The 25,311-nt window shown below is 44.6% G+C and overlaps 1 long non-coding RNA gene across 6 annotated transcripts in view; it reads right to left on the reverse strand.

The window, feature by feature from the left end:
• The window catches only part of LOC113243070 (uncharacterized), a 62,557-nt gene extending 53,128 nt beyond the window's left edge, over window positions 1-9,429 (reverse strand). For 2 of the 6 annotated variants that reach the window (XR_006408029.3, XR_003312069.4), the window contains exons 1-3: window positions 9,039-9,429; window positions 6,279-6,352; window positions 5,726-5,845 (exon numbers count right to left, since the gene is read on the reverse strand). This is a non-coding gene — a long non-coding RNA (uncharacterized LOC113243070). The remainder of the gene's footprint in view (window positions 1-5,725; window positions 5,846-6,278; window positions 6,353-9,038) is intronic. The other 4 variants (XR_008958043.1, XR_007190030.2, XR_007190029.2 and 1 more) reach the window with 3 other exon arrangements.
• Window positions 9,430-25,311: the final 15,882 nt, after the last annotated feature.

Below are 25,311 nucleotides of genomic sequence, written 5' to 3' on the forward strand. Positions count from 1 at the left end.
CAACCTGTTATCCAACTTTCCTTTTAACTTTTCCAATATTATAGGTCAAAAACATTGTCGTAATTTGGATTTCTTACATGATAAATTAAGTAAAGCAAAGTATTTTCCAGGTGAAAAACCTACAATTCCTCCTTTTCTGTGAATTGTGCATATTCTTTATCCATGTTCTGTTGCGGTATTGTCTTATTATTGATTCATGGGAACTCTTTATATACTGTCTGTGATATACATTGAAATAACTGACTTTAATTGTCACTATTAAACTCCCGAGAGAGATGTTAGACCATGATCTCTTCCAAAGTGTCATTCTCTTTAATTCTGATTTTTTAAAAGGTGTGGAGAGACTGCTTTATAGATTAGGATGTCCTTCCTTCTACCTTAGCGTCATAAAATTCCTACCCAAACAAGACCGCAGTTACATATCAGCACATTCTGTATCAGCTTTCCAAAATTAGCCAGTAGATTTAATAGATTTTTTTTTTTTTGGAAACGCTGTAGGCTCATGACTTGTTTATGTTCTAGCAAAAGTAGGCTGTGTATCTGCCGTGGCTGGTGGGATTTATTCAAAGAACAACCCTGCCATTCCCTCTAGATCAGAGGTTACAAATTGGCCACCCAAGGGCCAAATGCAGTCATGATGTGTTTTACTTGGCCAGCATGGTGTTTAGAAAAAAATGTGAATTAGTTGCCCACATTAAAGACAGTGGGTAATTTTACAGGAATATCTAGACTTCTGGCTTCTGCTGACAAATCACAAGATCTGGCAACACTGCATTTCCACATGACAACAATTGGCTGGAGCCTGTGGGTATCTGCCCTTTGCATGGACCATGTGCCTCTATGTTCTTCGCCCAAGCCTGCCTCATTTACATCACCTGCCAAGTTCCTAGAGGTGTTTGCCTTTGTAACACCTGACCATTTGTTCCCAGGGTTTCCTCTCTCTCCCTCGTCAGTCCGAAGAAGAAGAAAAAAGTCTCCCAGGTGTCTTGTCTCAGACTCAGGTCTGTTCCTCTTCTCCACCCAGCCTTCCTCCCTTTCCTTCTTTGGAATGTGGTTTCCCTACATCCAAGGAGTGTTTACTTGTACTTTGCCTGGATCCTCACGTTTCCCCTTGCAGCCTTTCCCTACTCCCCAGGATGCCTTCCAAAAGAATTTGGAAAGATAAAAAAACTGCTCTGCTAGGGCATGAATTTTAAAACACCGTTAAACAGACGTTAGCAAAGTTTTGAGAAAGATGAATAAAAGCAGATTTCTGAGGCTTCCTTTGGGAATGAACGGAGGCTTTCACAGGAAAATGTTTTTGAGGGTGGAGCACAGTGACCTAGGACTGGTTTGCCCCTCTCCACCCCTACCTGCTTCTCGTGGGTCACATTTTCGTCAGCTTTCCCCTGATCCTCTGCCTCAGCTTTGTCACTGTTCTTCCTGCTGCTGCCGGTCTCTACTCTTCAATCCTGTTCTCCAGAAACAATTTTCTAAATTATGAATCTATTTTATCAACCCCTACCCATCTTCAAAGCCTTCAGTCAGTCCCTGTTGCCTAAATGTGTTCTTGTCAGCAAGGCTCCCGAGGTCCTTTATAATTGGCCTGAAGGACCTCATTTCCAACCCATCCGTTTCCCTGGTACCCTAGGGGTGTCGGCTCCTGGCCTCATCCCTGAGCACACACCAGGAACGCTGTGTCCCCATGCTGAGGCACATGGCACTCCCTTTCATCGAAACACTGGATTCTGATCTTTTACATCACATGTTCCTATTCATCCTTCAAGATCCAAGGCAACGCCACTTCTTCTGTGAGGCCCTCCATTTTCTCCTACTTGGTCTCTACCTCTTCCATATTTCTACAATACTGTGCATGCAGGACAGCCTGGGGAAGGCTTCCTCCGTCTCCCCAGCCTTGGATGAGGTTAGCACCCCCTCCCTGGCCCTGGGGTTCCCACAGTACTTATTCTGCCATCTCAGTCACTTCAACTGTCCCGGCCCCACCCCCATGCTCAGCCCCTCTAGAACAAGAACTGGCTCTTTCCTCTTTTTACCAATGGTGGAAGCATAGGCTCTGGTACAAACTAGATGCTCAATCAGTGTCTGATGAACAGAAAAATTAATGAGAAAGGGAAAATAATGTGATGGAGAGAACTCACGCGACTATACGAATGCTTAACTCTCATTTGTATTTGAAGAGATGGTTTTTAAACAAATATTTTAACAGTCAGCATAATCAGGAAGATAGACACCATGCTAGGTGTTGCAACCAGAGGAGATTTAATACAGGGAATTGTGTCACAGACGTGGGAAGCAAGTCTGGAAGAGCAAAATGGGAGGGAAGTGGAGACAACCTAGTTATTAATGATTGTGGGAAGAAGCTGCTGACCCCAAAGCAGAGGTGAATGAGCCGCCACCCTCAGGACACAGGTGCTGATGGTTGAGGAGGCAGCAGCAAACAATAGGGACACAATCTGCCTCCTTGTGTTTTCAGCCTATCCGGGAGGAGAGACATTAAGGGGGTATTAACGATAATGCCTTTTGATAAACTGTATAGAGAAAGCTCAAGAACCACAAAGCTGGGGGATTCAATTTAGCCTGGGGCTAGTGGTTCCCAAAGTGTGGTCTACAGAATCAGAATCACCTGGGGACTTGTTTAAATCACCCCCATCCCAGACCTACGGAGGAAGAATTTGGTGGAAGGGGCAGAGAACAGGAGAAGGAGTCTTTTTAAAAAGCTCTCCAGGCAGACCAAAGTCTGAGAAGCCCTGCCAGAGGGGGCTGCATGACCTCGGTAAGGAAATATTTACACTGAGATGGGAAGGGTGAGCAGGAGTAAGTCAGAAGCAGGAGGGGTGGGAAAAGATTATTCCGGGCCAAAAGGACAGTATGTGTCAAGATCTGGAAGTCCAAGAATGCCAGATCTATGACAAGAACCAGTAGATAAGGGAAACCGAGTGGTTAGAGATGAAGAATCGTAGGAGGAACAAAGACAAATCAGAAGGTGGGAAAACCGGACCCTGTGAACTCTGAAAAAAAATGAAGTAAAGTAGAAATAATAAGATTAACTGTGAGTGACTAATCTCACACTGATCTTACAGTGACCCAGCTGGAGGAGCAACTGCATCATTTAAAGCAGACTGAAACCAGTGAAGCTCCTCTAAAGAAAATGAGGACCCAAGTTAAGTCCTGGTGAACATTTGTTGTCTGTGCAATGGGAAAAACTGCCAACCAAACTCACTCCATTCCCTTTCCCCTAAAGGAGACAGGTTGAACCTAAGTAATTTAATCCAGTAGTCTGGAGTTCTTCCTGGCCTTTCAAGGGGCATCTGTTAATGAGCGGCCTTGTTCCTTTCTCCATGCTGTTTGGCTCCTGGTGGGAAGTCTGTTCTGCACAATAATGGGGCTCCCTTGTCTTGCCAGTGAGAAAACAGGTCTCTCTCAATGAGGATTCAGATCACATTATCCCTGAGATAGCGTATGCGCCCAATTTAACATGGCCATGATTAAAAGGCCTGGTATGCCTGTAGCTCATACTGGGAAATGAAATGGAATTGTGACCAGAGGGATCCATATCTCCCCAGGATGATGATGGGATTTTTTTTTCTTTTCCTCCCTTCCCTCCCTCTCTCCCTTCCTTCCTTCCTTCCTTCCTTCCTTCCTTCCTTCCTTCCTTCCTTCCTTCCTTCCTTCCTTCCTTCCAGATTTGGATGGCCACAGACATCTCTGAACATTCAGCACTGCTACTTTAGACTGAAAAAGGGACTTGGAATCTTGCATGGGAAGGAAAGAAGAACCTAGGGAGGGAGGCCTCTTTCTGTAGATTTGGGTGGGGTTTTTGTAAGGGAGATGGGTAAAGATTCAGACAAGAGCTAAGGAAGAAAGTACTTGGGAGGGCCTAAACCCCGAGGGTGAGCTAAGGCAGCAGCGGGAGAGAAGCGGGCAGAGGACCTCCTCCTAGAGAGAGGCCTAAGTATTCAGGTACCTCCTCGTGAAACTGAGGAAACTTACAGCTGGTGAGACCTTTGACCTTACTGGGTGCAGGGCTCAATGCCAGAAGGGAATTAGAATGAAGGAGAGGATCCTTACCTGTAATTCCCTTCTGAGATTGACTCACTGTTCAGTGCATTCATTTGTTTATGTCTGCAAAGTGTGGTGTGGAGACCAAAAAGGCAGAAAATGGAGCACTGCCCACCTACATCCTCATGGGCCCTGAGGAAAAGGTGCATATCTTTACGTTTCTTTGTCAGGTGGATTCTGAGTAAGCCAGATGTTGGGACAATAGATGCCAGACAGAGCTGGTGAAAGGAGCACTGCCGAGTGGGCAAACTCAAGGAAAGGATGCCAAGTTTTTCCTTATCTCACGGTCTGGACACTCTGCCTCCTGAGACAGTAGGGGAGCTGGACATTCTGGTAAAAACCAACTGCCTTGTCTCTAAGAAAAGAACTCACGGTATCTCGGACCAACACAGACCCACGCCTGAAAGTGCACAACACACAGTCTCGGAGACCCGGAGCTTGAGTAGGTACCATGTGCCGCCTTCTCAGTGGTCACTAGCTAGCCAGTTGTTCAGTGTCCCTAACTCAGCTCTCAATACACCCAGAGCAGCAGAGCATCCAAGACTTTGTAAAGGTACATCACAAGGGGCATGAGGAGCTGCTCTGGGAAACCTGCCCACAGGCCCAGTGGTTTGCAGCTGTTTTGTTTTTAATCAGTGACATTCCCTGGGGCAGTCCCCTTGATAGATTCTAGAATCTGCTCATTTTTTACTGCTCTCCCCTGGCCTCCCACCAGGAACAGATTCTTTGCCCCCAAGTAGGATTGCCAGATAAAATCCAGAACACTCAATTAACTTTGAATTTCAGATAAACACTGAATAACATTTTAGTATGAGTGTGTCCCAAAGATTGCACCAAGAATTCTAATTTAACAGGGCATGCTGTATGTTTATTTGCACAAGCCAACCCCTGGGGGACTCCCTAAGGGAGCAGATACCCGATTCTGTGCCTGAGAGCGAGCTGGGGGTTTCAGTCCTTTTTCCTACTTTGAGATTGCTCAACGATCTCTGATTTTATTACATATGAAGACTTTCTACATGGTCTAGGAGATGGGGGAGAACAAAGTGAATATTTCTCAACGCTATAGACACATTTTTTGTTTGTTCGTACTGAACACCGCAGCCCAGTAAGGAAACTGAGAAGAGAAATGCAGTGTTAATAGTTCTCCAGTGAAACTCCCCCACATCTTCACCCTACAGTAATGGGGTGTAAGCTGGAGGTAGACTAGGACAGTGCAGAGATAGCAAGGTGATGTGATCTGAAACCGTCGGAAGAGGTTTGTTTCGCAACCACCCCTCACACCACAGAGTCCTTTGTTGGTTAGTTGTGAGCGGGTTTTTTATAGCACTAGGACTGTACTTTCATTTTGAGAAAGCAACTTGCCCTTAGCCAGAGTGAGAATTAGATAAATGACTCTCCTCCCATCAGATTATTAATGACTAAAATGCTCTGCCTGGAGATTTTTGAAACTTCCATGAGTGTAAACTGGAAAAAAAAAAAAAAGTCACTTAAGTGCTGCAGGCAATTTTCCACCTCCTAGGAAGTAGAGATTGAATAATCCTTTAGGCTAGAATCTTCCTTTATTAGAACTGCCAGCTGCTGGTTAATAAATCACCTTTATTTACACAAATGTAAAGCAAGTGTCTACCCATTGCTTCTTGTTGAAAAGTGTAAAGTTATCACTAACCTGAACGGTGTTTAGACTAGAAGTTCCTTGTTCCGCTTGGAAGTAGAAATTGTTAGGTTTGCCTGAGTCCGACCTGCTTCTCTGTTTTGATTCTAGGGCTTGCTTATAGAAGCTGAGGATCTGGGCAGGGAAAACAGAGGAAAAACATGAGATCCAAATCTCATGTTAGAGGAATTGGACAGAGTTCGGCACAGCTCAGCCCAGACTGGGCCATAGCTGTCACATGCACACTGTTAAGACGGAATTATACAGAATGGAACTGATTTTGGACTCTTTTATCCGTAATTGTTAGGTTGAGGCATATAGGGCAAGGCCACCCCCTAGTGGTAGGGGTTGGGATTGCTCCTTAAGGAAGGAGAAATTCCCATGCAATCATCCCAAGAAAAACCTATTATATCAAGATTAGGTTAAACCCCAAATAAGGGTGGGTTAAACACATAAGTAGTTTTTTCTCTTTCTGAAACAAAGTCTTGAAGTTGGCAGTCAGAGCTGTTAGGGTAGTTCCTCGGTCCCCACGGACTCAGGCTTCCTTCTATTTTTCTGCTTAATTTACCTTAATGAACAGCTTCTGTTCTTGGGGTTACAGGATGGCTGCCGGGGCTCCGGCCATCATATTCACATCAAAGCCTAGAAAGAAGAAAAATGGAAAAGGAAGAAAAAAGTGTGTGTGTCAGTGTACGTGTTTTAAGGAAAGACCTCCCCAGCCGACTCTCTTTTAAATAGTCTTCCTGAAGTGCCCCAAGCAGTTCCAAATCTGGCTGAAGGGCTGAGAAAATCTCTTGCCTGGGAACTTTGCCACCCTATATGAATGGGGGTGCTATACTACAGAGGCAGGAGAGTGGCTATTGGGGGTCGCAGGAGTGTCCCCTTGTCTGGGAAGCAGGCCTGAAGCGGGAGGGGCGGAGAAGTGCTTTCCCACTCAAAGCCACTTGGCAGCTGGGCCTGAACCTTCTAGTGGCAGGTGTGAGCTGGACTCTGCCTCATGGAGCCAAGGTCAGGTACCAGGTGAGAATAGCTCTGTGAGGTGTGCTTTAGGGAGCTGCCTCTGCCAACAGTTGAGATTACTCTTGGAGCTGAACTTGACTTCTATTATCCCTACACCTTCTGTGAAGTTTTGTCACTCCTCTGTTGGGTCGTGAGAAATTCAGGTGTGGGGTGGGGAGGTATTTATGCCTGGAACTGACCAGTAGGAGGAGGGCTATTTCCTCTTTCCCAAAGCTGGAAAGGTGGTATCTGGCAAAAAAAGGTTGGCTGCCCAGAGCTGCCACAGGCCATCAGAGTATCCCGAGGTGTCTGGCTAGATTCTAGCTTATGGCTTGGCAGCCTGAGGAGGGACCCGAGCAGACAAACATGAGTAGGTCAGACACATTCCTAAACGCTCTTTAGGACTGCCAGCCTGCTTTGACCTGGACTGAGGTCTTCCTGGGCTGTAGGACCTTCGGTGCTAAAACCAAGAAAGTTCTGGGGAAACTGGGATGAGCTAATCATCTAAGAATACCGGTAAGAAAGCATCTTGTCTGGAACCTTAGAATTTGCCTGGGAATACCTGGAGCCCAGGGCTGAGTGCCTGCATTGTGGCAGCTGGAAGGCTCCAAGTCACTGGGGTCATTTCTTTTATTAATATAGTTTATTTCTTGGAGCAGTTTTAGGTACACAGCAAAATTGAGAGGAAGATACAGAGATTGCCCATATACCTCCTAATGCCACACATGCATAGCCTCCCCATTATTAACCCTCCTAACCAGATAGAACATTCATTACTATTGATGAATCTACATTGACACGTCATAATCAGCCAAAGTCCACAGTTTACATTAGGGATCACTTTGGGCGGTGTACATTCTGTGGGTTTGGACCAATGTATCCACCATTATAGTATCATATGGAGTAGTTTCACTGCCCTAAAATCCTAGTCATCCCTCCCCCCTCCAGCCCCTGGCAACCACTGATATTTTTGCTGTCTCCATAGTTCTGCCTTTTCCAGAATGTCATGTAGTCAGAATCATATGGTATGTAGTCTTTTCAGACTGGTTTCTTTCACTTAGTAATATGCATTTAAGTTTCCTCCATGTCTTTTCCTGGTTTGATAGCTCATTTCTTTTTAGCACTGAATAATATTCCACTGTCTGGATGTACCACTGGGATCTTGTTTTTACTGGTATGAACCATGGGAAGTCAGTTTTAATGATGCCTGAAGATTATGATTCCACAAACTCTACCCCTCAGAATAAAATTGTGTCTGCATTAGAGCCCAGAAGAACAACGGTTAAGCAGGTCAAACAAACTTGGCAATAAATGAAAGAATAAATGGAAAAGTCCAAATCCCACAGCATCACATTTCCACCTCCCAGAACCTGGCCTGTGCTTTCTCTCCGATCTCGTCTCCTGCCTGCTATGGCCCTGTTGCACCCACCAAGTCAACTCTCTAGCTCAGTTGAGTCCCAGATGCATCTCACTGTTTCTATTGTCTCTGCCTGGAATTCCTTCCCCTGCCTCACTTCATGTGCCTGGTGAACCCCAATTCTTCAATCAAGTTGTAGCTTAAGAGTCAGCCGTGCGTTTGCTGCCTTCCCTGGCCCTCCACAGGCAGAGCTGAGTACCCCCGCCCTCCCTCTGGCCACCAGTGCACCCTGACTCGTCCTTACTGCGCTGAATCCCAAAGGCCGCTGAGCACAAGTCTGCCTCTCCCACTGACCAATAAGCTCCTTGAGACGAGGAAGCCCTTGCCCTGTGGCAAACCTCCAAGCCCATGAGACACCTACTAGGTGCTTAGTTAATGCTGGTTAAGGGAATCCATCCGTGTGTGTGTGCATATATTTATTTACATTTACATTTGCTTGATTTTTCTATTTAGGGCATCAGAATATTGACTAATTCTCAGTTGGAGACACTCTGGTCAAATTTATTTGTCAAAATGCCTAAATAGCTTATTTAGCTTAGGACCTTGTAAATACACACACACAAAAGGATTCACCGGAAATATTGCCACTGAGAATAACCAAAATTCATAAACATAACGAAAGCATTCATTAGCGATATTATTATTGAGAATAGCTAAATCTACAACGTGGGACCAATTATATTATGCTTCTCTAACAGTTAACTTAAGCAGACATAAGACAAGCAACAAATATTTCATAGTCTGTTCAGATATTAACTTGTGGTTCCTTCTCCCTCTGGAATTAGAACAGTTCTAAAGAATGGCTGATACGTTAGCCAAGCCAGGGTAAGACAGGCTTTGTTAAGAAAGCAAATACTTCCACAAAAACCAATCCCAAATGTCAGAGCTTTAACGCCACCAAGGCTTATTTACCACACCGGCAAGTCTCCTCCGCGTAGCGCGGGTGCCACCTCACGCGCACGGCCTCTGAGGGCCCCGGCGGCCCCTGGCACTTCCCCTCCGGCCGAGCCGTCACGTGACGCCGACAGGCTAGGCGGCGGGGCAGCGCGTGGCTCCCGAGGCGAGGATCAGGGCCGCGCAGGAAGGAGACTCTGAGGCGGCGGTTACCGTGGGGGGCACGTCTGGGGGAGGGCTCTTGGGGTCTCCTTGGGGTCCCCCTCCGCGGCGGAGAGCGGGATTGGACGGGGTGACCGGTTAAGCCTCAGCGCAGTCTCCTCAGGAGCCTTAGCTGCCTTTGCGGGGTGGGGGGTGCGGTTCCGAAGACGGATAACGTCAGGGCTGTCCGGAGCTGGGGCAAAGGGGCTGGACCTTTGTACCTCTGCGGGGCTGGTCCCCAGATCAGGCTGTCCTGGGAAGGGGTGTGACCCTGAGCGACTCAGCTCAGCCGAGGTGATTCAGAGAACCGACCTCTGAGCGCTGTGTGCCGGCAGCTGGGGAGTAAGTCCTGCTCACACCCCTGCCGGGGGGCTGGGGAGCTTCGCGCCGCGCCCCTGTGGTGAGCACGGGAGCCTCTTCCAAGCAGATGTCTCTGCACTGACCATGTTCGAATCCTCCGTCATCATCCTGGCTCTAAACCAACCACCGGCTTGACCTGGGAACCACACCACTTGGCTGCCAGCCCTTCCACTAAGCTCGCTCATAAAGCACATTCCTCGTCCCCACCTGCTCTAGCTGTCCCTGCTGGCTACTGCACAGATTTGAGCCCTGCCGAACGCCCAAAAAACATTCTGCAAAATTCCTGCTGTCCACTTCACCAAGGGACTGGGTCTTTGCTGGGCTCACTGTGTCTCCTCGAACTGCCTCTGGCTAAGTGTGCCAGGACCCTTCCAAGGTAAATCGCCTCTTTCAGGCTGCACTTGCTGTTCAGCATTAGCAAATATCCACTCCTCCAATAGCGCAAGGCGTACTTGGTTTTCCTGCGGAACGTATCATGCCCACTGTACACTGGTTACACGGCACACAGTGTGACCCTGTGAGGCGCATCTGTGCAAATCTTGCATTTGTTCGTTGGGTCTCCTGGGACCCCACTCTTACTTGATCTAATAACATTCTGTCTGTGGAGGCAGTAATAATGGCCGGCATTTATTGTAAAACACTTTACACATGATAGCTTACTTACTTGTCACAATTATCCTTTGCAGAAGTACTATCACTTTTCCTAATTTACATATAAGAAAACCAAGTTCACTTTCCCAAGGTCACCTGAAGAATAAATGGTGGGACCAGCGTTGAAGCCCAGGGAGTCTGACTGTGGAGTTCAGGCTCTTAGTCACTATGTCAGACTGCTTGTCAATGTCCAGGGTTTCTTAAAACCCAGGTTTCCGGGAGGCAGGCCCATAAATCAGCAAAGCACATTTTCCTGGAACTTCTCACGAGGGTCATTTAATGTACTCCAATATTGTGCATGAAAAGCCCACTAAGGAATGAAGACTGAGCTGGGAACTCTTGTCACAATCCAGAAAGGTGAATTAAAAGTGAGTGAACTTAGGGAGGGGTATTCCCTTAAAAAAATTGGAACCAGTATTAAAGTATAAATGCGTGGACTTTGATCTTTGATGTATGGGACAACTTATGAGTAGTTTTTGTGAATATAGATTGTGGTACCATGAAGCAAAAAGTGAGTCAACTACGTTTAGATTAGGAGGAGAGACAGCAACCAGTATTTGTGGGTGCGGTAGGGGAGAGTGGGGCTGCCCCCTTCCCGCACGGAGCCTCCTCGTGTCTCTCCCCACAGAGAGGCAGAGACAGGGCTGCAGCCCCTCCTGCCCTCACCCACCTCATCTCTGAGTTACGAGGTGGTGTCTTCCTTATCACACTACCTGGTGGGAGCTGGGGATACCTCATAAACCTGATCCGAATGCTGGGCAAATGGCCCCTTCATCTGCAGGCATGATAATGGGATGGTCTTTCTCCGCACCCCGTTACCTGGGAAATGGGGCTGGAAGGAACTTGGTGCCACGCTCCTTTGACAGGAACTCTAACCTGTCATGTTGGCTCCCCTGTTTGGATACAAATAGCTATAACTCGGCCATCAACCAAGCTTCCCAAGTCCCGCCCAGTGATGAAATGTGCTTTCAATAGGCACGGTCTGGAGGTGATTTGGGTCTGACAGCTCGGCCTCCAAACCACATTTTCCATGTGTCAGGAAAATGAACACCATGTCCACTGCACATGGTTTTAGCAATTAGACCTTTATTAATACCGCGGAGCAGCTGGAACTAGAAATAGTCTCAAGTGCTCACATTCTTTCAACATACAAATTTCCAGAGTGGTGGCAGCTGCTGAGGCCAGGTTTATTCATCTTGGGCCAAAATTCTCATACCCTTGACCCCATGTTTTGGGCCTGGACTTTGTGGCTCTGAGAAAATATGGCTGCAAAGTGCTACTCTGGCGAGTCCGACCTTCCCCACTGGAGTAAGTGTCTTCTCCCCCAGCTCCCACTGTCCCCCCACTGTCTCTGGTTCAGGTTTTAGAAAGGAGCTTTTTGTGTCTGGGGTCTCATTTCTCCCCCAGTAGGAGTGTTATCATTTGTAACTCCTGCCCCTTCCCACCCCACTCACAGGTTTCTCCCTGCACACCTATGCTGGGCTGGACTTCAAAGGAAGACTAGAGTTGGTTTAATCCAGCTGCCTACCCAGTAAGAGCCCTTCTGTGGCTTCTGCCTCAATTTCCCCCAGGCATGCCCTCACCTGTGGAGTGGCCCATTTCCATTACAGGACAACTCTGGCTACTTCCAAGTTCTTCCTTGTGCTCCACTTAGCTCTACTTCCTTACTGTGGCCTCATCAGTTCAATCCCAGTTTACGTTCACTGTGTGGAATGAAACATTTATTTCTAGGCATATGGACCTAATGAATATCCTGCTCATTTGTCATCCTCATTCCCAACATTCATTTTCCCATCTTGTTCCAGCGAAAGAGGGTAGGAGAGTGTGAAATCCACTCTTTCTCCCTATCAAAGGATGGAGGATGATTTATCCCTCAAGAATGAGGTCCAATGTCACCTCCTGCAGAAAGTGTCTCCATTTACTTTATTTTCTCCACTTCTGTGAATTCCTATCATATTAAGTACTATTATGGGTTCAGTTATGTCCCCCCACCCAAAAAAAGATGTGTTGGAGTCCTAACCTCTAGTACCTCTCAGAACATGACCTCATTTGGAGATAGAGTCTCTGCAGAGATAATCAAGTTAATTGAGGTATTTCAAGGTGGGCCCTAATGCAATGTGACTAATGAACTTATTAAAAGGGGAAATTTGGGTACAGAGACACACATAGAAGAAGATGATGTGAAGAGGCACGAGATGAAGACAGCCATCCACAGGCCAAGGAGAGGGGCCTGGAGCAGACCCTTCCTGCCGAGCAAACCTTGGTAGCACACTTCCAGCCTCTAGAAGTGTACGACATTCAATTTCTGTCATTTGAGCCATCCAATTTGTGGCACTTTGTGAGGGCAGCCGTAGCAAGTTGGTACAGGTATAATATGAGGCCTTTTGTTCTCTACATTTTTTTTTCCTTTAAGTTTTGTCAGCAGAAAAGTATAAAGAAGAAAATAAGCCAGAAAGAATGGTAGTATATGGTCTTCCTGCTCAGAAAATTGCTGCTGTTTATGTGTATATATGTATGTACACACGCAGACACACACACACAAATATATGTATCTTGATTATATATTTTATACATATAATTATATATTATATATGTAACAGCAGTTTTCTGAACTCCTATTGTATGTAATATATATTATCATATAATATATAATTTTCTGTTATATATAATATGTAATGCATAATATATATTACATATATGATCTCAATATATATAATCTCAATATAGTATATACAGTGTATGTATCATGTATATATACTCAAACATACACATATAATCATAAATATACAACATACACATATGTGTATGATACAATATCTGCTGAGTTACATGATTTAAATACTTCAAGAAAGTACAAAAGAAAGAAAGAGAGGTCTTCCACTACCTAGTTTCTCTTTCCGTAACTATTTACCACCATGAACAGTTAACCACTGATTCTCCTCGCCTCAGAATTGTTCATATTATACTACCAACTATCTATCTTCTTAAAAAAATTTATACAAAAGGAATCACATTTTACACATGCTTCTTCCCCTTGTTGTTTTTTTAAATGGTATGTTGGAAATCCACGAAGATTAGCACTTTGACTCATGGAACCGCATCACTGAAAGGCCTGGATTTTCTGCTGGCCACGTCAAGGGTGGATTAGGAATGTGTCAGAGCCCCTCAGGGGCTGGGAGGGCAAGAGGGGGGGCGCAGAGAATGGAAGTGTTTTGCCTGAAATGACACAGAAAGCTAGCAAAAGTGGTTCCAGCCGTTCGGGATGTCAAGACATTTCCTATAATTAGGTGATTTTTTTGTCACCAAAACAACGCAAGAGTGTCACCTCTGAAGAGAAAAACATCTCATAGCTGCACATTTACAAAAAAAGAACAAAAACAAAATTTGGAAACAGAAATTTCAGACCTGTTTACAGCTCTTCCAAATGATGAATTTTAGCAGGATGAACATATGCGTTAAACATGTAAAAATGCAACAGATTCCAAACAGTTTGTAAGAATAATTGATTGACATCAGGGGAAATAAAAATACAATAGTTGAATTTAAACAAAACGTGTGTAATTGAAAAGTGAGGTTGAAAATGAGTATCATCACTTAGTGTTCCTCCAGTTGTTCTCATTTATATCCTTGTGTCTTTGTGAAGTATCCAAAATTTTTGTTCTTGCTATTATTACTTAAACTGCTAGCTAATTTCTTAGACACGGGTAATGGAACAATAATAGACACTGGTAATGGAACAAAAACTTCAGAAAAAATAATGGACACTTTAGAATTCTATTCACAGCTAAAGTAACATTCAAAAGTGAAAGCAAGCTAAAGACATCAATAGACAAGCAAAGATTTGGATAATCTACTATTCACAGCCCCCCACTGAAAGGATTCCAGAAGCTCTACCTCTCTGGGAGAGGCCATGGGAAGCAAGAAGCAAAGGTGAGTGGAGAGACAGACAAAAAAAGACACGGGCAAATCTAAATGAGCATTGATCACAAAACCATATAATGATGATTTGTTTGGGGTTAGAAGCCAAGGCGTAATTAAAATACTAGGCAAGGAGAGCACGTGGTAAAAGAAAAAGTGATCAAAATGGATATGGATAAGGTCATGTTCAGGAGACAAGTAAAGACGTTGGTTAACCTTAGGTTTCATTATGTAAAAATTCCAGCGTGAAGATGGCAGTAAAAATTGGGATTGCCTGGAAAGCATCCAAAAGCAACAAGAGGAATGGAAAATAAAATTCAATCTTCAATTTTAGCAACACGAGGAGACAGCTAAAAGTTGAATCATAAAATAAGGGGAAATGCTCCCCCAAAGCAGTTGACATCAGGAAAGGAGGTGGAGGGGTGGAAGCTTAGAGAAGATCTTGTGAGGGCTGCAAATCTCAGAAAAAGTTAGGAAAATCTGAGTCTCAAAGGGAGGGTATAAATCTTAATGCAAGAGCAGTGGGGATGTGGTATGGGCAATGATGGCACAATGCCCTGTCTCTGTTTTAGTTCTAAGAGGAAGAAATGGAGCAAAGGAGGAATTATCATATAGATAGGCCAGAAACTATTCATCAAAAAGACTTAAAAATTCTGAAATTGTCAACTTTTATGAATGTAGTCTTAAGATATATGAAAGAAAATGACCAGAATCACAAAATAATCAAGAAATTCCCAATCATAGAGAGCTAGTTTAATACAATGCTTGATATTAAGTAGGTTAAGCCACCAAAATAACTAGTAAACATATAAATGATTGAAGCAACACATTTAATAACTTGAATATAGTATTTCCTGTATCTAACAATTAGCAAATACACACTGCGCTTATTTTTGAATGACCACATACTTGGCAATAAAGCAAGAATCTAAAAGTAACAAATGAATCAATATCATACAGACCACAGCCCCTTCCGAAAGGCCATTAAATTGGAAGCAAATTACAAAATGTAACTACAGAAAAGGAACCATATGTTTGGAAATATAAAAACATTTCTGAATTATTAATGAGTCCAAATAGAAATCATAATGGAAATTTAAAAATATCTAGAGCTGAATGATGAGGGAAAAAGTGCGTATCACAATTGTGAGACGCAGCTAACGCAGTGTCTCGGAGAGGAGATTACAGGTAGGCATACACACATACGCATACAGTCAAAAAGAAGACATTTTGAGGATGAATGAACACGTCTAATTAAAAAGCTAGAAGAAAAATACCAGTGTGAACTCAAGAAAAGACAAAGGAAAAAAAAGATACAGACAACAGCAAAATGAATTAAATAGAAGACAAACAACTGAAGTGATTAACAACGGCAAAAGAGGGGCACCTGGGTGGCTCAGTTAAGCTGTTGACTCCTGATTTCAGCTCAGGTCATGATCTCAGGGTCCTGGGATTGAGCCCCTCGAGGGGCTCCGTGCTCAACAAGGAGTCTGCGTGAGGATTCTCTCCCTCCCCCTCTGCTCCTCCCTCTGTTTGCTCTCTCTCTCACTCTCGAATAAATAAATAAATCTTAAAAAAAAAAAAAGACAAAGGCAAAAGAGCAGGAGAAAAAAAAAGATGGTACAAATGAACTGCACTGGGAAAGAAAGAGAAGATGTAATTATAGATACAGTATAAATTCACAAAGTCATGAGATGATGACTATGTATGACTTTGTTGCAGTAACATTGAAATTTTAGATAAAATGGAAACATTCCAAGAAACTATAGCTCAAAAGAAATAGAAAAGCTGAATAGACTTATGGCCGTTAAAATATTTAATCAGGGACACCTGGGTGGCCCAGTTGGTTAAGTGCCTTCTGCTTGGGTCATGATCCCGGAGTCCTGGGATCAAGCCTCTCATGGGGCTCCTTGCTCAGCGGGGAAGCCTGCTTCTCCCTTCCTTCTGCCAGCCATTCCCCCTGCTTCTGCTCTCTCCCTCTCTCTCTGTGTCAAATAAATAAATAAAAATAAAAACCTTTTAAAAAATAAAAAAATAAAATATTTAATCAGTAACTTAAAATCTATCCACAGAAAGAGTGCAGACCTCAGAGAGACTTACAGGTAGGTTTTTCTCAACTTTCAAGGGAAATTCAATTCCTATCTTATGCAATCTGTTCTAGAAGCAAGAAAAAGGGAGAATGCTTTCCAACTCATTATATGATATTAATATAACCTTGACAACAAAAACTGGAAAGGACATTACAAAGAAGGAAATTATGGATGAATTTCACTTATGAAGAAATACATAAAATTCTGAAATAAACATTGGCAAACTGAATCTAGTAGTGTTGCAAATAATACATTTTAACCAAGTTGGGTCACTAAAGAAACCAGAGCTTAACAATAGAAAACAATATTAATGTAATTTGCCACATACACGGTAAAGAAGAAAAAACATGTGATCACCTCAGAAGACGCAGAAAATGCATCTCATAAAATTTGATCCCCATTCATAACCAGAATCACTTAGCATACCAGAAGTAAGAAGAACAACCCAATAAAATTTGTCTATTATCAGTCTACAGTGAAAGTCATGCTTTCACTTCTCTAAAATAATTTCACTGAAGTTCAGGAACAAGGCAAGGATGGCTACTATCAAAAGCCCTTATTCAACACTGCTCTGTAAGTCTTAGCAAATGAAGTAATGACAAGAAAATGAAATAAAATGAATATTCAAAATTAAAGAATAAAAGTATCATTATTTATGGATGCTATGATTATCTATTTTTAAAAATCCAAGAGAAGAGAAGTAATCAGCAACTATTAGAAGAAATAAGGAAATACACAAGTTGCCTCATTTAAAACTGATTTTTAAAAATGGTTCCTGAACACCTGCAACAAATTATTAGAAAATATAATTTTTTAAAAAGACACTGTTTACAGTTGTAGCAAGCGTTCTAAAACTTCCTAAGATAGCTAATGAAAACGTGTAAAATCTTCACAGGGAAAAGTATAAATCTATATTAAATAATAGAAGTGTATAATTTAGCAAGAAGGCCTAGGTAAAAAGATGTATCACATTTCTTGTCAGGAAGATTCAATATTTTACAAATGGCAAAAAGTTACCAAATTATTCCATTAGACACATTTCCTTTATCAATCTGGTAGCGTTTTTTGCAGGAAATCAATTAGCTAAGCCTAAAATATTGGAAGGGTAAGAACAAAGAACATCAGAATAAATTTGAATCTATAGATAACAATACTTTATTGCATACTTGGAACTTGCTAAGAGGAAATCTTAAATATCTTCAACACACACACACCCGGTAACTGTTGAGGTGACCGATGTGTTAACATTATTGAGGTAATCGTTCACAGTATATGCATATATCAAATCATCACATTGTACACTTTAAACTTAGAGCTGTTGTCAATTATATCTCATCAATACTGGAAAACAAATGAACAAACGTGAGAACAAAGAATGAGGTGACCCACTGCACCAACCGCTAAATATCGCCATCAGCTATAAAATGTTCAATTTACAGTATGGTACAGGGACAGACACGGGCCAGCAGAATGGTTTGGAGACTCAGAGGAGTGATCCACTTGTACACAGAAATTTGTATTTACCAGAAATGGCATTTCAAATACCGGGAAAAGCCGGACTATCCTTATGAGGTGCTGAAACATTTAGCTTTCTATTTGGAAAAGACAAAATTAGATTTCTACTTCACCACATAAGCAAAAGTAAATTCCAGATGGACAAAAATTTAAATGTGAAGAGCAGAAATTTAGAATTTTTAGAAAACAAATACCCCCAAATCTAAAGAAGATTTATGAATTTGACTATGTTAAATTTATGAAGTGATTCATAACAGAGGGTAACATAAACAAAATTTTAAAAGCTTAATGCAGTTTAGCAGAAGATATTTGCAATTTAAACACTTCAGAACAAATGCAGAATAGTTACAAATGTATAAGCGAAGGGTAAACCAGTTTTTTGAAAGGAGCAAAGGATTTGAACTGGTCTCCCTCCTTTCCCCCTTACCTTCCTCCTTCCCTCTTTCCCATGGGGCTCTCCCCCCCTTTCCCTCTCTCTCCCTCTCCTTCTCTTTTCCTCCCTTCCCCCTCTCTCACACACGTCCACACAGACACATAAACAAAACTGGCCTGTAAACATATAGAAAGGCTTAAGATTATGAGTAATCAAGGAAACGTAAATTAAGTCAACAAAATGCCTTTCGTACCTATCATGTTGGAAAATTTTGGAAGTATCACAGGTGACGGTGAGGATGCAGGAAAACAGGAATTTCTGACCTGGGAGGAATGTGAACTGGTACAACCACTTGGGAGAGCAATCTGTCAATACTGGGGAGTGTGAAGGAGTCCATTCCCTGCCACTTAGCACTTCTGCTTCCAGCTGCCTATGCTAAACGAACTACATACACGTACCCAAAGACACGGGCAGCAACAACCAAAGCAAACCATTAATTGTCCTTCTATAGGGAAACGAAGAAACCGTGGTGTACTGGGCTGCAGTTAAATACATGCACGAGGCCTATATTGTGTTCAAACAACATAAATGAGTTCCTAAAATAGGCTGTATGGGACGATCAGCCAATCTCAAAATCATATATACAATATGATGCCATTTCAGTCAATTCTGAAGGCACATCAAATGCTAGTAAATGTTTTGGACACACAAATGTTTAGGGAGAGTACAGAAGCATGCATGGGAATCACACAGCGCAACTTCAGGCAGAGATGCCCCTGCAGGGGAAAGAAGAGGGAGTAAGAGTAGGGGTGGGGGCTAGCTATAGTTTTCTTTTCTTTTGTTACGAGGGACCGCAAGTAAAAATGAGAAAATGTTAACAGCTATTTAATGTGGATGGAAGGCAGATTGGTTGTGTATTTTACTTTCTGCTCCCTTCCACAGGTTTGAAATATTTTTTTATTTCTTTTTTTTAAAGATTTTATTTATTTATTTGAGATATATGTATATCTCAAATAATAAAATATATATGTATATATATAAAAATATATAAAATATATATACATATATATAAATAAATATAATACATATATATATATATGTATATACACATAGAGAGAGAGTGAGAGCACGAGCTGGGGGCAGAGGGAGAGGGAGAACACTGGTTCCCCACTGAGCAGAGAGCCCAATGTGGGGCTCAATCCCAGAACCCTGGCATCGCAACCCGAGCCAAAGGCAGATGCTTAACCGACTGAGCCACCCAGGCGCCCCTTGAGGTATTTCTTAATTAAAAAAAATGAAAACATAGAAACATTGTTTAAAAGCTATAGAACCAGAATTCCAGTCTTTTCCTTCTGAATGTCCTTTGATACCATAAACATGGGTGTACATCTCATGGACCAGGCATGGGAAAGCTGGTTGTCGGGGATGTGGTCCCAAATTTGAGCACTGACCACGTGTCCCACAGGGAAGAAAGGTCACAATTATTCCTCATTCGTTTTGGTTATTGGTTGGTGCCTGTCACTGAGGAAAACAACTGCAGTTTTGCACTTGAGCTAAATATAAATGCAGCAAGGAAAGACCCATGTGAAGGGCTATCCCCGGGGACCACATGCTTGGCTGTCATGCCTACCGATGGCAGTCACAAGTTCCCTTTGACTGCCAGAATGTCATCGGATGGTGGCGCCTGTCTTTGTGCCTGTGGCATAAGGCAGGGCTGCCAGAACTCTAGGCCACTTCACAGACTGCAGGTAGCAGGGTCCTTCTGCGTCGGCCGCGTTCTCCCAGGATGACCTTGGGTAGTTGGTTTATTGGGATAAAAAGATGAGAAAGGAGCCGACTGTGGAGACAATGGAAAGATCAGTGGTGGCCAGCGAGCAGGGGGGAGGTAGCACACAGAGGCAAAGCAGAGGATTTTAGGGCAGTGAAACTACCCCGTATGAAACTGTGCTGATGGATGGACACGTGTCATTGTACGTTGGTCCAAACCCACAGCGCGCACAACGCCAAGCCCGAGCCCTGCGGACAACTGTGGAATTTGGATGACAGCGGGTCGGTGCAGGTTCATCCCTGGGAACAAATGTAGCGCCCTGGTGGGGAGGCCCCGGGGAGCACCATCACACCGGGGCACAGGCCGCGGGCCTGGGCAGAGGACGAAGCTGCACTTTGATGGGACAGCACAGAGGCCACAGCTCATTGCACCGAGAGCTGTGGAGCTGGGGTGGTCCCTGCAAAGATGTCTTGAGGGAAGCAAGGGGTCAATCCTTGGCAACCCCACATGGACCCGTCATCAGATGCAGGGTTTTTCTGGGGAAGGAGTTCTAATCTCAAGGGAGGCCACAACCTGTATCCAAAGGCAATCCCAGAGGAGGGACGCAGCGAGGGGTGAGGAGACAGCAGCACCGCAGGCGCCAGAGGCAGTGGGCTTTGGGCCCGAGGGGTTGGAGCAGCGCATGCAACCTCTGCCCCACCAGGGCGGAGCCCCTCCCAGAATTTTGTCTGATTAAGTCCCTTGCACAGAGACCTGAGGGAAAGTTTCTGATTGACCCCGGTGTCAGGCTCTTCCTTCAGAGGCACAGTCCAAGCACCGAGTCTCCGGGATTCTTTTAGAAGCCTGCTGAAAGCAGCTCAGGGACACCTTGGGCGAAGAGGCTGACATAACTCTAAGTGGTTTGGTCTTGGACCGAGGTTTGAAAATAAACCTCCCGATGGAATATTTGGAAAGCCTTCTGAGAAAGCCCCTGAATAAATACCATAGCCCTTTGCACCATTGGTCAGGACTGTTTTGGCGTGGTTTTCTGGGCCTCACATCGTGCCCTGGCTGATAACTGAAGCCATGTGGAAAGCACAGGGGAGCCCAGAGCCAAACCCTTGTCCCCGCCATCACACCACACCAGGCAGCCGGCAATCCTGGCTTCACGCTCCAAGGCTGAGGCTCAAGGGCGAAGCAGAGTTGAAGGGAGTCCGCACTCTGGAGAGACCCACTGTCAGAAGAACAGCCTTAAACAAGCCGCAAGCCTTTGATTCCAGCCTGGTGTTGCTCTAAATCCTAAGAGGCCTTACTGCGCTCATCTGCTTAAATCCTGCACGGAGCATAATTTAGCGGTGCTTTCATGACTTGGAACCGTCCAGAGGCTCAGAAGCGTCTCTCTGAACTGACTGTGGTGTCTGAAGGTCTGGGGTCTGACACCTTTAATAGTGTGATGTTGGGCAGGGCACTGCTCTCTGAACCTGCTTTCCTCCCCTGGAAAATGGGGTTGATAAAATTACCTCTGAGGCTCCGTGCGGTCTTCCTGCTCAAGGAATCTGTGGTCCTCCTCTGTGCATGGAGGTTGCGGAGAATGACACGCATTTGTACAGATGCTGGCACATTCTGGAATCTGCTTTGTTGGAGCAAATTCTTGCCATCAGATTTCTTTCAAATGGATGAATATATGAATATATCATGCTTATTTGCATTGGCTGCTTTTGCTCAAAATCAGCAGCTCAATATTCACTTGCATCACCAAAATAGACCCCTTTCATCAGCCTGGGAATTTTCTGGGGCTGGCATATGAGTGGCGATTATATATTTTTTAAATCCATAGGATTATTTTAGAAGTTTAGTGGAATGGTAGAATAGAAAGCCTACTGACTTGTCAGAACGTCTGCATTGCAATTTGTGCCAACTACTCACCTTGTGACATTGGCAAGCCATTTAATGCCACTGTGCATCTGATAGGGACGCCGGTCAAGGTCAGCCCTGCCTACTTCATGTGGTAACTGCAAATATCAAATGAAATGGAACTCTTGAGAGAACTCTGGAATCTGTACAGCTTATCAAAATGAAAGCAATTATTATTATTACGTTAGCACCTTCAAAGCCACGCAGGGGGCATCTATCCCCTCAGTTGCATTTGCTTGGGAAAGCTTCCCTTTTCAAAGCAGAGGTTTTTCGTGCTGTCAGAATATAAACAGAGTGAATACAAAGATTTATTTTGCCAGCTTCTGAGGCTCCCAAGAGAATGATTCGCAGCAGTAAAAGTTGCTATAACAGTTTGTGAGGTCACCTGCTCATAGCAACCACGATTGGTGGAGAAGGAACTAGCTTAGAGTCCACTAGAGATTGATGCTCACGCGGGGCCCTGCAACAGGCGAGGGGCAATTGCTCCTGCAGCCTGCAGAGCGCTGAGCCCTGTTTCTGCATTAGAATAGACAGTTCTGTTAGCGCCTTCAGAGCACACACGAGTCACGTGATCCTTCTGGTTACAAGGACGACTGCAAATGTGAATCCAGTCACAACACAAAATCACAATCCTTATGACTCTTGCGTTTCTACTGTGCAAACCTTATTCTTTCCAGATTGCAGAAGGCCCACAGAGCGGCATCTCACCTATCCTCTCCCCTCATTTGGTGTCTAGAAAAAAACCTCTACAAATGAAAGACCAACCTCCCCGCCCAGAGATATCATGGCCATAAATGCAGCATGCTTCTGCTTCCAGATTTAAAACAATCTTGAATTCCACTGCTCTTCCAAAAGATTTTTGAGAAAACATCCTAGTCAGCCCATTGAGAGCTGATTTCCTATTCTGGCTACAGGCTTAAAAGAACCTAGGTGAAGCACAGGGAAGGAGAATTCAGCGTGTCCAGATCAGAATGGCTGACAAAAGCTCTGCTTTTATTTATTTCTTTACCGAATCTCCATTTCCTCTGTGCACTTTTGGCAGCTACTGACGCTCAGTGTTGGTGGCTGGGTGGGAACCGGCACGGCGGGTCTAGAGGGGCCAGGCGGACGGCTGGGCTAAGTCAGCACGCGGCCTCCGCACGCAGCAAGGAGACTCCAGAGGGATGGGGTCTGTTGTTATAGAAACCGGAGCCTTCCTGGGTGCACACAGGTAGGGGCAACAAGTCATTCGGAACACAGTGCAGATAGTAAGACCTGGAACAGTGCCGTCGGATTCAGCGCAGGCTGACAGGCAGACCCGCGCACAGTGCAACTGAGCGTGACAGCTGAGCAGAGAAGAGGGGCCGGCGCTCTTCCGTGCAGGGTGGAAGCCCTGTCTTTCCTTCCTCCAGGCAGATGTTGGCTGGCAGGTGCACCTCGCTCGCTCCTCAGCAGCGAGAGCTTTGCAGGTGCTTGTGATTACACAGCCAGTGAGAGTTAGGTCTTCTGGGAGCTTCTCAACAGTCCTAATGTCAGTTACCTGTGGGTTCCCGTTTCTCCTCAGCCAAAGCACTGCAGTTTCGCACCCTGGAAGGTAAAACATGGATTTACTCGAGTGGCCTTCCTCTGTCTTGCTCTGAATTTCACACACATGTGCACATGGACTCACACAGGGTAACACAGATACCTACAATAACCTAGACACGCTCTAACACAGACACATCCTCTGAACCCGCCCTCATGGGCCCTCCGGAGTAGATACTCACATTTCTGAGGTTGAAAAGGCTTAGCCTTCAGCTAAGAGAGTTTAGCTATGTTTTTAAACATTATGGCTGGCGAAGGGATGTTCGTTTTAGAGTAAGGTGGTTGCCAAGCTCACAGGAATTTGGGTTTGAAGTAATGAAGCCCTAGCTCTTTTAAAAATAGCTAGGCTGCCTTGGTTATGATTGTTTTGTTTTTTTAACTTCCTTGAGATTTGTCATGGTGTGTGGTTTCAAAAAAGCCCTGCCAGGGACCCTGATGTCGACACTGGCTCCTTCGCTCGTTTTTCCAGGCTGTACGAGAAATGTGTACCACAGCAGTCAGGAACAAGCTGGTCCAGGGTGGCCATTCTTAAGGTGAACCCCTTCGTGCCCTGTGCCCCTACACCAAGAATCTTGACCTCAACTGTCGATAAGACTCTCCCCGCCCAGACATCTCATGTTAGAAATACCCCGTAAGGTTCTTTAACCCATGGCTTTATAAAGACAGCAAAAAAAGGCCAAGTGGGAATGATTGATTCTAGCTATGAAATGAGAATTATGTACAGTTTGTTACACAGTTAACCGTAACATATTTCTATGCCCCACAAGCCGTAAGTAATAGACAGCATAGTTCTAGAATCTGTGTCCACATCCTTTTGTACCGAAGACTTGTCTAGATGCAAATGTCTCTATCTGGTCCTGTTCAAATCGTTTCTCCTTTCACTGTCCTGGTTATCATATATTTGCCGCTCTCTTCTGTGTCCCTTACCATTCAGGTTCTGAGCCTGTTTATGTTGATGGAGCAGAGAGACTCCCGTATGTTCACACAGACCCTTCTTTCTCTCCTGAGCCTGGAGGCAGACTCACTTCCCAACCTCCCAAGCAGTAGGAATCCTCTGAGTCCCGGCCTGCGCACTTTGGGCAGCGGTGACAGATGCCATGTCTGTGACTACATGGAACACAGCACCCCTTGCCCCTTCCCCATACCCCCACCTCCTGATCGTGACACAGGTAAGAAACAGACGTTCATTGCGTTCCGCCAGTGATATTTGGGGGGAGTTTGTTACAGCACTCAGGACTGACTCTCCCATTGATCAAGGTTGGAAGTGACTAGCTTCCAAGGATTCTTGGTTTCTTTGTCTACTATGGCTCCCAGTCCAGGCTTTGAGTAAATGTCTTGTTGACTGTGCATATAACCAGGTCGCGCTCATCAGCAGCATGGCTGTTGCCTGCTCTTCCCAGAGTGGCTTCCATGTGCAATGCTCGAGTGCTCCGTCCTGTTCTATGCCTCCCTAAGTGGCATTTCATGGGAGGGGATTTTAAAGAGTTCATAGCAGTTTGGTGCCCACAATATGAAAAAGTGTTCCCCATTGTACAAAATCCATTCCCCCCTGGTTCTCCCTGGGGAGCAGTATCAGTCTTAAAGCTCAGACTTACCTCTTCCCATCTCGACATGTGAGCCACATGAGGCTGTAGGCAAGCCTGGGAGTCGTCAGCCTTCCGGGATCTCCCTTGTTTGAAGGTATTTTTAACGCCTGAGAAACCCCCTCTGTTTATCTTCGACATCTGTGGAGCATCAGGGCAAACTCCGAGTAGTGAGGCAGTCATTGGCTCTCCACAAACTGCGGCCTCTCCTGGACCCGGCAGATTTAGGAATAGTTCATGTATTTTTGAGAACTGGAGAGAAAGGACCATTTAGATCAGTGGGAAAAGCACAAGATTAGGTTATTGATCTGGATCTTATTCCAGACTCTTCTACTAACTTGCTGGTCAAACAAGCTGCAACTTCTCATGGCCTTGG

The sequence above is a fragment of the Ursus arctos genome, unplaced genomic scaffold (assembly GCF_023065955.2).
Source record: "Ursus arctos isolate Adak ecotype North America unplaced genomic scaffold, UrsArc2.0 scaffold_7, whole genome shotgun sequence".
Lineage (NCBI taxonomy): Eukaryota > Metazoa > Chordata > Mammalia > Carnivora > Ursidae > Ursus > Ursus arctos.